The sequence below is a fragment of the Pseudophryne corroboree genome, chromosome 2 (genome assembly GCF_028390025.1).
Source record: "Pseudophryne corroboree isolate aPseCor3 chromosome 2, aPseCor3.hap2, whole genome shotgun sequence".
Lineage (NCBI taxonomy): Eukaryota > Metazoa > Chordata > Amphibia > Anura > Myobatrachidae > Pseudophryne > Pseudophryne corroboree.
This window is the reverse complement of record NC_086445.1, coordinates 85,768,047-85,777,505: the sequence shown is the minus strand read 5'-3', so window position 1 is coordinate 85,777,505 and position 9,459 is coordinate 85,768,047. Positions and strand designations below refer to the sequence as shown.

Below are 9,459 nucleotides of genomic sequence, written 5' to 3'. Positions count from 1 at the left end.
GGCTGCCGAGTGCCGACACAGAGGTAGCCACAGCCGTGAACTACCGCACTGTACTGTGTCTGCTGCTAATATATAGACTGGTTGATAAAGAGATAGTATACTCGTAACTAGTATGTATGTATAAAGAAAGAAAAAAAAACCACGGTTAGGTGGTATATACAATTATGGACGGGCTGCCGAGTGCCGACACAGAGGTAGCCACAGCCGTGAACTACCGCACTGTACTGTGTCTGCTGCTAATATATAGACTGGTTGATAAAGAGATAGTATACTCGTAACTAGTATGTATGTATAAAGAAAGAAAAAAAAACCACGGTTAGGTGGTATATACAATTATGGACGGGCTGCCGAGTGCCGACACAGAGGTAGCCACAGCCGTGAACTACCGCACTGTACTGTGTCTGCTGCTAATATAGACTGGTTGATAAAGAGATAGTATACTCGTAACTAGTATGTATGTATAAAGAAAGAAAAAAAAACCACGGTTAGGTGGTATATACAATTATGGATGGGCTGCCGAGTGCCGACACAGAGGTAGCCACAGCCGTGAACTACCGCACTGTACTGTGTCTGCTGCTAATATATAGACTGGTTGATAAAGAGATAGTATACTCGTAACTAGTATGTATGTATAAAGAAAGAAAAAAAAACCACGGTTAGGTGGTATATACAATTATGGACGGGCTGCCGAGTGCCGACACAGAGGTAGCCACAGCCGTGAACTACCGCACTGTACTGTGTCTGCTGCTAATATATAGACTGGTTGATAAAGAGATAGTATACTCGTAACTAGTATGTATGTATAAAGAAAGAAAAAAAAACCACGGTTAGGTGGTATATACAATTATGGACGGGCTGCCGAGTGCCGACACAGAGGTAGCCACAGCCGTGAACTACCGCACTGTACTGTGTCTGCTGCTAATATAGACTGGTTGATAAAGAGATAGTATACTACTAATATTATATACTGGTGGTCAGGTCACTGGTCACTAGTCACACTGGCAGTGGCACTCCTGCAGCAAAAGTGTGCACTGTTTAATTTTAATATAATATTATGTACTCCTGGCTCCTGCTATAACCTATAACTGGCACTGCAGTAGTGCTCCCCAGTCTCCCCCACAATTATAAGCTGTGTGAGCTGAGCAGTCAGACAGATATATAATATATATATATATAGATGATGCAGCACACTGGCCTGAGCCTGAGCAGTGCACACAGATATGGTATGTGACTGACTGAGTCACTGTGTGTATCGCTTTTTTCAGGCAGAGAACGGATATATTAAATAAACTGCACTGTGTGTCTGGTGGTCACTCACTATATAATATATTATGTACTCCTGGCTCCTGCTATAACCTATAACTGGCACTGCAGTAGTGCTCCCCAGTCTCCCCCACAATTATAAGCTGTGTGAGCTGAGCAGTCAGACAGATATATAATATTATATATAGATAATAGATGATGCAGCACACTGGCCTGAGCCTGAGCAGTGCACACAGATATGGTATGTGACTGAGTCACTGTGTGCTGTGTATCGCTTTTTTCAGGCAGAGAACGGATTATAAATAAAAGTGGTGGTCACTGGTCACTATGAGCAAAACTCTGCACTGTACACTACTGAGTACTCCTAATGCTCCCCAAAATTAGTAAATCAAGTGTCTAAACGGAGAGGACGCCAGCCACGTCCTCTCCCTATCAATCTCAATGCACGTGTGAAAATGGCGGCGACGCGCGGCTCCTTATATAGAATCCGAGTCTCGCGATAGAATCCGAGCCTCGCGAGAATCCGACAGCGTCATGATGACGTTCGGGCGCGCTCGGGTTAACCGAGCAAGGCGGGAAGATCCGAGTCGCTCGGACCCGTGAAAAAAAACATGAAGTTCTGGCGGGTTCGGATTCAGAGAAACCGAACCCGCTCATCTCTAGTGTCAACCTAGTCACTGTTGACCAATAGTGGTTGACCTAATGACTGTTGACCCTGTGAGCCATACCCAGTGAGTGTTAGGGTACTGGTGTTTGCAAGGGATAAAATAGCATCACAAAATGTGGCACTGTTTGCCCCGGTAAGCCCTGGCACAGGTAAGTGTATTGGGTATGCTAGCGCTTGTAGAACTACATGTATATGTAATGCAAATAAATGGTTTTGCATCTACTATAGATCAGTGAAACCAATATACTGGGAAAGATAGGGCTAGTGCAGAGGTTCCCAAATGCAGTCCTCAAGGCCCACCAACGTTCCAGGTTTTAGGTATATTCATGGTTTGGCACAGATGGTTAAATCAAATTAACTGAGGTACTAATTAAGTAATCTGTGGCCAAGCATGGATATACTTAAAACCTGGAGCTTTGTGGTGCCGTGAGGGCGCGTTTGAGGATCTCTGGGCCAGTGCATTGTGATCAAGCAAGTTTACTTTATTCAGGCACATGACAGATTGCTAAAAAAAGGCAAACTCCACCCATATGCAATTATTTAGAGTTGATCGCAGCAGCAAATTTGTTAGCAGTTGGGCAAAACCATGGCCCTCTTTCCGGGTTGATGGCTCGCTGCCGTTTTTCGCAGCTCAGAAATCAGGTTACTACTGCGCATGCGTTTGCACCGCAATGCACACATGCGTCATACGGGTACATACAACATCGTTGCTGTGCAATGCTTCTAGGGAGTGTTTGGAAAAATGCAGGCGTGTCCAAGTGTGTGCAGGGCGGGTGTCTGACGTCGGTTCCGGGACCGGACAGGCTGAAGTAATCACAAGGGCTGAGTAAGTTCAGACCTACTCAGAAATTGCAAAAAACTTTTTCGTCCAGCTCGGCAGCACATGCGATCGCACACTTGCAAAGCGAAAATACACTCCCCCATGGGAGGCAACTATCTGATCGCTGCTCTGCAAAAAATAGCTAGCGAGCGATCAACTCGGAATGAGGGCCTATGTGCATTGCAGGTGGGGCAGATATAACGTTTGCAGAGAGAGTTAGATTTGGGTGGGTTATATTGTTTCTGTGCAGGGTAAATACTGGCTGCTTTATTTTTACACTGCAATTTAGATTTCAGATTGAGCACACCCCACCCAAATCTAAAAGGCCGTACAGACTGGGCGATAATACTCAAAGATATGAACGATCTCGTTCATTAATGAACGAGATCCCGTTCATATATTTGAGTGTGGAGTCACCAGCGATGAACGATGCGCGACCCTGCGCTCATTAATCACTGGTGCCCCATCGCCTGTGCATGCAAGCCAATATGGACGATCTCGTCCATATTTGCCTGCACTGCTATGGAGCCGGGTGACGGGGGGAGTGAAGAAACTTCGCTCCACCTGTCACTGCCCCCCCGCTGCTGCTTCACCCGTCGGCTGTATCTGCCATTGGGCAGCTCGGCGGCGGATCGCGCAATGTGTAGGGCCCTTTACTCTCTCTCTGCACATGTTATATCTTCCCCCCTGCAGTGCCCATAGGCCCTCATTCTGAGTTGATCGCTTGCTAGGTGCTTTTAGCAGCAGTGCAAATGCTAAGCCGCCGCCCTCTGGGAGTGTATCTTAGCTTAGCAGAAGTGCGACCGAAAGGTTCGCAGTTCTGCCGTAAAATATTTTCATGCAGTTTCTGAGTAGCTGCAGACCTACTCCTACCATGCGATCACTTCAGTCAGTTTAGTTCCTGTTTTGACTTCACAAACACGCCCTGCGTTCGGCCAGCCACTCCCCCGTTTCCCCAGGCACGCCTGCGTTTTCAACTGTCACACCTGCGTTTTATAGCACACTCCCGGAAAACGGTCAGTTACCTCCCAGAAACGCCCCTTTCATGTCAATCACTCACCGATCAGCAGTGCGACTGAAAAGCGCCGCTAGACCTTGTGTAAAACGACATTGTTTGTTGTGAAAGTACGCCACGCAGAAATGCTGCTTTTTAGCCTGAGCGCTGCGCTGCGAGCAACGGCAGCTAGCGATCAACTCGGAATGACCCCCATGGTTTTGCCCAAGTGCTAACAAATTTGCTGCTGCGATCAACTCTGAATTACCCCCTATGTCCCATGAAAACTACATTTACTATTACACAACATTTTTAAAGTTAGATTTTGATTAAAGATCTCAATTAATTAATTCAATTTTAGAATTTAGTATTTTAAGGGGAATTTGTGGGGAGAAAAACAAGCAGCAAAAGACTAATAAGGTTCCAGTGTGGATTTTTAAATGTCATATTGCCATTGTACAAGGAATTTAAATGTCATTCAGTTCTCTCAGACGCACTTTCCAAACACTAACTCCATGAAGTGTTTGTAGAAACTGCACATCATACAGTAATTATTAATTCTGACTTGAAAACTACACAACAATTACTTATCATTATTTATAATCATTGCTAGATAACGTTGTGAAAACTTAAAATGACGTGGTTTGTGCTCAGAGTTACAGCAAAATGTAAAAAATAACCTTTTCGCTGGTACAATGATAATACTGTACTGGAAGCGCTGGACTTAGTTGCATAATCTTTAAACTGTTGCATTTTATACTAATGAATAAAAATACATGTATCTTGATAAAGGTCCCTGTTTGTGTCCGAAACAGAGCCTAAGGCGCTGTGGAGAGGGGTGGCCACCCCACCCGAAGTCAGCTCACGGGCCCCCTCGTCTCTTAAAATGCCCCTGTGGTCACCATGGGTGTAGTATGGTATGCCGGCGCTCGGGCTCCCGGCGACCAGCATACCGGCTCCTGGAGCCCGAACGCCGGCATACCGACTGCGTGATGAGCGCAAATGAGCCCCTTGTGGGCTCGCTGCGCTCGCCACGCTGCGGGCACGGTGGCGCGCAACGCTATTTATTCTCCCTCCAGGGGGGTCGTGGACCCCCAAGAGGGAGAAAAAGTGTTGGTATGCCAGCTGTCGGGATTCCGGCGTCTGTTAACTGTGCGCCGGGATCCTGACAGCCGGCAAACTGAATACCACCCGTCACCATTACCCTTCCCTTTCTAAAAACATACAGTATAAGGGGAATTTACTGAGCAACGTTTTAGAAATCAGGATTGTAGAATTGTTTCAGCAGTTCTTCATCTTGTCAGTTTACTACATTCCAAACTGACACAAAACTACACTTTAGAATGAAATACACCGGCATCCTGATTTTTCCACATCTGAAGTATACAAACCACCAGATTTACTAAAAGGTGGGTTTTTAATCCTGTCTCAAAACAACAATCCCACTGCAAACACTCTGGAAAAAAACAATGATTTTCTTCCAGTCTTCAACTGCCCCCCAAATGCAGCCAGATTTCACCGGTCAGGATTGACTGGCAGTAGGTGTGGCTCCCGTATTTTAATTTTAGGCTCCACCGGCATACAGATGTAGCCATGCTCATTGTTGCCGCAATGTGTATGTACGGGAATATGCATTGCGGAAAGCTGCGTTATACGCCGTGCTGCAACTAGTCGCAGTTGACGTTCGAACATAGGAATGAATGGGTGGGTACGTGCGTTCACGGGTACAATAGCCACTCCATCCATGCTGCAGTGTATGGCTACATCTGTATCGTGGCACCCGTACACATTGCGCGATGCAGTGGTATGATAGTGCAATGTACCATGCCATGCTGCATTTGGCAGCACGGCTTCATGCACAATATCGTCTGATTGACCGTGTAGTGCAGCCAACCAGAAGCTATTGAGTACGACTCGTGGGAGCATGCAATAGGGCATACAATCCGGCCGATACTATATTTTCCAATTTAGCCAGACACAACATACTGTATTGTGCCGAGATCATTCAGGTGTGTACCCGGCTTGAAACTGCGCTGCAGCCCCACCTCCGAGCCACCACTGGAACTTCTTTCTGGAAGGCGTGTTTGTGTAAAAAACTGCATGAATCCCTAGGATCTGTGCATCCTTAATAATAATAATAATAATAATAATAATAACAATGATAATAATATTGATAAATATACATGACTGAGGGCTATACATATATACTTACCCCATGAAGAAGTCTTGGAGACGAAACGCGTTGGGCCTTCACCCAGAGACCTCCTGATATATCAGTTAAGACTCTATATGCTATCTTTCCACATTTGATTAGCTCATTTGCACAGACAATCCGCACTTTATTTGAGAATTTAATACATGTACATTCCTTTCTGAAAACAGTCAGTTTTTAGAACTGCATTTTATGTAAAGGACTCTCATTTTTCCATTTTTATATGTTAAAAAATTTTTTATTCATTGGTACTGTATTTTAATTTATTCTTAGTGCTGTGAAATAAATTGATATTATATATTTTATATATCTTTTATATATTTATTACACTTGGTCACATATAAACACCTCAGGTCGCTTATACCCCTATATAGGTATTCTCATATAGTAACCGTGCTAGGATGCTGTCGCAGAAAGAAACGAACTGGATCTACATGCTTGACTCCCTGGCCCCCAAGGGCCTCAATGAACAGTTAATGTGGAATGTCTTTTTATGATAATTAATCTGATCATTTTGGTATTTGTTTGTCTTTGGACTTTTTGCATTTTTCAAAGTCGGTATAAGTACATGGCATTAAGTATCCCCTTTAGGCAATATTATATGCTTCTAGATGTAGGGCCCTTTGTCTACCTTTGTCCCCATGTGTATATATAGAGTTATACAGTACATATCTTTTGCTGTATTTAGTCCCGTGCTGCAGCCCAGTAGTAATCTCAGTGTTTTAATTCTTTAATTCTTTAACTTTGTCACTGTTTTAACGCCTTTATCGGAGGCTTTGCACCTGTAACCTTAACTGGTTGCTCATCTATCACTTAATGGCACAAATATTATGCACTAGCACTTTATCTTTTGCACATGTGTGACTGTTTACATATTAGTGATCACCCCTGTATTGTTTTCGCCTGCCAGGGCCGGTTCCCATGGCTACGGTTTGGCCGCGGTCACTAGGCAACGGCGGAAGTGGTAGGAGGCTACGTCACAGCAGCGCCCCACGTGACCGGAACACAGGGGAGCCGCGGCTTCCGGCCTCGGGATGCCGGCTGGCGCGAACGAACGGGGAGGACCACATCTACATTCAGGTATTTATATAGCACAGGAAAGTTGTTTCAGATATGTTTGTTCATGCTGTTGTCACATTGCACTTTATAGCATAGCACCTTGATAAAAACGCCGGATGGGCGTTGAAACGTTGGTGGCTTGCACTATGCTGGATTAATATTTTTGCACTGTTATTTGAATACACGTTTTTTTGCTTGAACTAAATCCTTGGAGTGCCGCCTGGTTCCTTTCCTATGGTGAATAGTTTAAGGTACCCTGCATTGGTCTATAGTTTCCTGAGGAGGGCACCCAGGTGGATGACATTGGGACTGGGAGTGCCATAACTATATATGGATATATATATATATATATATATACTATATATACACAATGTCTGTGATGAATGTCTGTTCTGTTTTCTTCTCCTTTATCTATCTGCCTACCTAATTTTGTACAAGTTATTAAGGGTACTGTGTAAAAGACAATGATAGACTCTTAGAGAACATACAGTACATAGAGAGCTGAAGTTTCAATTAAGAGGCATGTTCTTATGTGAAGTCTATTGCTAGGCAACATCAAGATTTGTAGAGTCTCTGAATAACGAAAGAACTAATGTTAACAAGCATTGGACGGCAATATTGCAGCAATTAGAGAAAAAGAAATGAAAAAGACCTTAAAGAAAACATCATGAAAAAGAGAAATGGAACTGAAGCCAAGTATTGTTCCGTTAGAAAAAGCCAAGCAATTAAAGAGAGAAAAAAAAACAGAATTGAAAGTGTAAACAAGAATGGACATTTAAATAAGCAATAATACATTTGCTGGAAAGGGAGGAACAAATGAGTAAATTGTTTCCAAAAAATGAGATCAAAGTTGGAATTATAATAATATTAATACAAATAAACTCTATGAAAAACACAGTCATACATGTGATCACTAACAATAAGTGGAATAGGGAGAGCTTCTACTCTTATTACATGCTGCTCACACACAGTATTCTCAGCAGGTGTCAGTAACAGTCACAAAGTGCATCAAGGTGCATTGTGCCAGCAACAGTCGTGTGCCGTGAATAAGGGCAGTGTCTGGACTTTGCTTTAGAATACAGTGATGCATGCTTGCCTACTCTCCCGGAATGACCGGGAGATCCCGAAAATCGGGTGACCCTCCCGGCCCCCTGGGAGAGCAGACAAGTCTCCAGATTTCACAAAGTAGACGTGATTCCGCACCAGTATTCTGAAGGTTCCAAGAGATAATTATTAATAATAATAATACTACAGTACCAGAATAACATCTAATATGCACGTATGATTCGTGTTGTAATTATAGGGTCTGGTGGTGCACCCAGAGTCAGAAACAAACTAGGAAAAGAGGAAAATACAGAAGACTCTTGTGTGGGTGCACTCTTTTTTTATATGTATATGTTAATATGAAGATATTAAGACATAACTTTTATTTTTTAATTATTCTAAGAAAAAATCCACAGTTGTGTTATCCACCACATTTAATTCATTTACATTCTGTATTGCTACATACAATTATGATTCAGCCCACCAGCTTCTCTGAAAGATGCCATATCTGTTGATGTGGCTGATCAAACTGTACAGGTTGGGGTGTGTATAGGCCACAACCAGTGTTACAATCTTTAAAGAAAATTGGAAATGTTCTGGTTAGTCTATATTGGTAGACTCCAGGAGGGATGTAGACACTATTGCTCTACATCCTGTTCCTATCCAACCAGCACAAGCTCTGCTTGTATTAATAGGACCTCAGAGGGTCAATGTACCAAGATGTTAGGAGGAGTATAGATCCTTATTGGTATTGGACCAATTGAATCTATGACATATCAAGAGAGACGGTACGGAAGGTGGGCAAAAGAAATGATTGAAGGAGAAAGTGGTGATCCTGCTGTTGGTTTAGAGTCGAGAAGGTCACGAATTACAACACCGGGAATTCTCTGGGGGTCACCCTCACAGATACTGACCCAGCCCACCACCGTTTTGCTTCCAAGATCGGACGAGATCGGGCTCTGTCAGTGGGGTATGGTAGTAATTTCTCGGGCCTCCTTGTGGCCGACTCACCAATGAGAGTGCACCTAAATTGAGGGAGGGGAAAAAGGTATAGGGTGAGGGAGACAGAAAAAATGGGCGGATCTGCTGTCTATGTTAGGCACAGGATAAACCTGTGGATCATGGATGAGAGTCCGCAGATGTATAAGGAGGAAAGGGAGGAAAGGAACAGAGAGAGAGGGGGGGAAGAGAGACTGAGTGAAAAAATGATGACAGATATCCTCTGGTATCAAATACAGAATTATCAAAATTGTCAGCAACTAGGTATAGGTCAGATTGACTGGCAATACATTCCGTGGTCACTTTGATTCAGAACAATGGCCCTCATTCCGAGTTGTTCGCTCGGTATTTTTCATCGCATCGCAGTGAAAATCCGCTTAGTACGCATGCGCAATGTTCGC

General features: G+C 43.7%; 1 pseudogene; it reads right to left on the bottom strand.

Moving 5' to 3' along the window:
• Window positions 1-8,924: 8,924 nt before the first annotated feature.
• On the bottom strand, window positions 8,925-9,043 carry LOC135052449 (5S ribosomal RNA; annotated as a pseudogene).
• Between the last annotated feature and the right edge of the window lie 416 nt (window positions 9,044-9,459).